Consider the following 3,408-nt stretch of genomic DNA (forward strand, 5'->3'; position numbering starts at 1 on the left):
GGGATGGGGGACAAATGGATGTGGGGACATGGAGCACAGAGTGACATGGGATGCATGGATGTGGGAATACGGGGACATGGAGACAAATGGATGTGAGGACATGAGGCACAGAGTGATATGGGATGCGTGGATGTGGGGATATGGGGACATGGGACACACGGACATGGGGACATGGGGATGTGGGACACATGGATGTGGGATATGGGGACATGGGAACACAGTGATGTGGGTCACGTGGACATGTGGGCACAAGGAATGGGTTGGATTGAAAAGAGACTTTAAAGGTGGGCCATGAAGATGTCCGTATGGACATGGGGCACAGGGACATACGGAAAGGAGGGGCAGGGGGACATGGGCACACAGGGATGCAGTGACAAGGGGCACATGGACATGAGGATATGGGGACACACGGATATGAGAGCTTGGTGACACATCACAGGGACACAACGTGGGGACACAGCGACATGGGGACGGCTGGACAAGGTAACACAGAGCCACACAGACGTGGGGACAAACGGACACAGCGACACAGACGCACGGTGACACAGCTCCTGGGTGACATGGGGACACCCACCCCACAGCAGCAGCAGTGTCCCTTCTTGTGCCCCACCCCAATGCATTCAGGAACGTGACGGCACCACGGTGACAACGCCGTGGTGACACGGGGACACGGCCATGCTGAGGCTGCTGGTGGCCAGCGCTCACCTCCCGGCGGCCACCGGTGCAGGACCCGGTGTGCACGTTTATGCTCGCTTCAGAGGTACTGCTGGGGACAGGGGGACGTTGAGGTGGCTGTCCCTGCACTTCTGGGTGGCATCAGCCACCTTTGTGTCGTCGTCACGGGATGGGGTGGCACCGAGCGACCTCATGGGGTGGGATGCTGTTGGATGTCCTCGTGGGATGCTGACATGTGCCGCCCACATCAGTGTCCCCAACCCAACTCCTGTCCTTCCAGGTGTCCCCAGGAGCACCCGGGTGGTGCCAGCAGAGCGCAGCCCAGCATGGAACGAGGTGAGTTGACCCAGAGGTGGTCGACAGCAGCATGGGGGCACGTGGCCACCCTGCCAACCTCTGTCCCCCATCCCACAGACGCTGGTGTGGCCTCTGGCCGCACGTCCCCTGCGCCCCACGGACAGCCTGGCCCTGCGCCTGCAGCTCTGGGGTCAGCCAGAAGCACACAGGTGAGTGTCGCCCTGTGAGCACTGCAGGGTGCCACCCCCACGGTGGCTGCGCTCACTGTCCCCATCCTTGCAGGCTCCTGGGTGCCACCACGGTGCCTCTGCGCTGCCTGGCGGAGGACCCCGGGCTGCCGCTTGATCTCAGCCAGCTCCCATTGCGAGACCCTCAGGGACATCCCACGGGGGCCACTGTTTCTTTGCGCTGCTCCTACGTCCCCCCCGGGCAGACGGCAGCAGGGAATGTCACGTCCCAGCCGCCAGAAGGGGTGGCACCATGCCTGTCCCCCCCACGTCCCACGCCAGTGGTGGGGACAGCCATCGGAATGGCATCGCACCGCCACCCCAAACCTGCAGCGGGGAAGAAGGAGGATTTCCAGGTAGGGCACCCAAGGGTGAGGTGACTCTCAGTGCGATGTCCCTTGTCACCACATTGCCGTGTCCCATAGGTGCGGGTCAGGGTCCTCCAGGGCCACCAGCTGCAGGGCAGTGCCATCAAACCGGTGGTGACGGTCCTCATCGGCGAGCATCGCTTCAGGAGCAGGATCCGTGCTGGGAACAACCCCTACTACAATGAGGTGGCCCTGGGGACAAGGACCCGCTGCTGTCCCCTCATCCATCTCCAGTGCACTCATGGCTTTGCCCATTTTTAGGTGTTTTCTCAGCATTTCCACCTGACGCCTGCTCAGCTGGCAGCAGTGCCCATCCACATCCAGGTCGGGGTCGATGGCACCGTGGGGATGGCGACAGCGTGGCGGCCGCTGACTTTGTCCCCAACCCCACAGGTTCTCAACTCCAGGGCCATCCGTGCCGATGCCATCATCGGCGCCTTCACGGTAAGGATGACAGCGGGGGAAACGGGCTGACAAAGCTCACCTTGGCCCTTTTCCTGCACCGTCTGCTCCCAACAGCTGGACGTCGGCACCGTCTACAACGCACCCGGTAGGTGGCCCTGCACGGTGCTGGGTGCCCACGGGGTCACCGAGCTGCACAGAGGTGACGTGGGTGTCCCCAACCCGAGCAGGGCGCAGGCTGGCTGGGACGTGGCTGAGCCTGCAGCACCCCCGGCGCCCCGATGCTGGATGCTGTGGGTACCTCCGTATCGGCGCGGCCGTGCTGCGTGCCGGCGAACCCGCGTCGGTGAGCACCTTTAAGCATCGTTGTGTTAATGGATTAATTAACTAAAACATAGCGTGTATCGGTACGTACGTTTCTTTTTCTTCAAGGAGCGGGAGGAGGCAGCAGGGAGCCAGGAGGTGGAAGCCAATCTCTTGCAGTCTGCGTTGCTCACCCCATGCGTGGCCACGCTGCAGCTCCGCATCTACCGTGCTGAGGAGCTGCCCTGGGGTGGGTGAGGGCTGTGGGGGGCGTGGATGCCACCAAACGTCCCCTAACCCTAAAACTGGCCCAAACGTTTGTCCTAACCCTAGTGCCAACTCTAACTCTAAGCCTAGCCCTAATCTCACCCTAATATAGCCCTATAAAGAACCCTAACCTAACCCTAACGCAGCCCTAACACTAACCTAACCCAACCCTAACCCTAACACTAACCCAACCTTAATTTATCCCTAACTTAACCCTGACCCTAAACTCACCGTAACCCAACCCTAATCTAACCTAACCTAACCCTAACCTAACCCTAACCTAACCTAACTCAACCGTAACCTTAACCTAACCTAACCCAACCCTAACCCTAACACTAACCCAACCTTAATTTATGCTTAATTTAACCCTGACCCTAAAGTCACCCTAACCCAACCTTAACCTAACCTAACCTAACCTAACCTAACCTAACCTAACCTAACCTAACCTAACTCAACCCTAACCTAATCCTAACTCATCCCTAGCCTTAACATAACCTAACCCTAACCTAACACAACCCTAACCTAATCCTAACCTAACCCTAACTTAACCTAATCCTAACCCTACCCTAACCCTAACTTAACCTAATCCTAACCCTACCCTAACGCTAACCTAACCTAATCCTAACCTAACCCTAACCCTAACACAACCCTAACCTAACCCTACCCTAACCCTAACTCAACCTGACGCAATCACTCCTGGCACAGAGGAGCCGTCCCGTCCGTTCCTTGCTGGCAGCAAGAGGAGCTTCGTGGCAGCGGCGGTGCGCGCCAGCTTTGCGGGCAGGACGGTGGGTGCTGGGGGCACGGTGGGTGCTGCTGACCCGTGCCCAGGGGTGACAGTGTCCCCAACACAGCTCTGCACTCGAGCG

This window comes from Tympanuchus pallidicinctus, unplaced genomic scaffold (genome assembly GCF_026119805.1).
Source record: "Tympanuchus pallidicinctus isolate F22 unplaced genomic scaffold, pur_lepc_1.0 scaffold60, whole genome shotgun sequence".
NCBI classification, from domain to species: domain Eukaryota; kingdom Metazoa; phylum Chordata; class Aves; order Galliformes; family Phasianidae; genus Tympanuchus; species Tympanuchus pallidicinctus.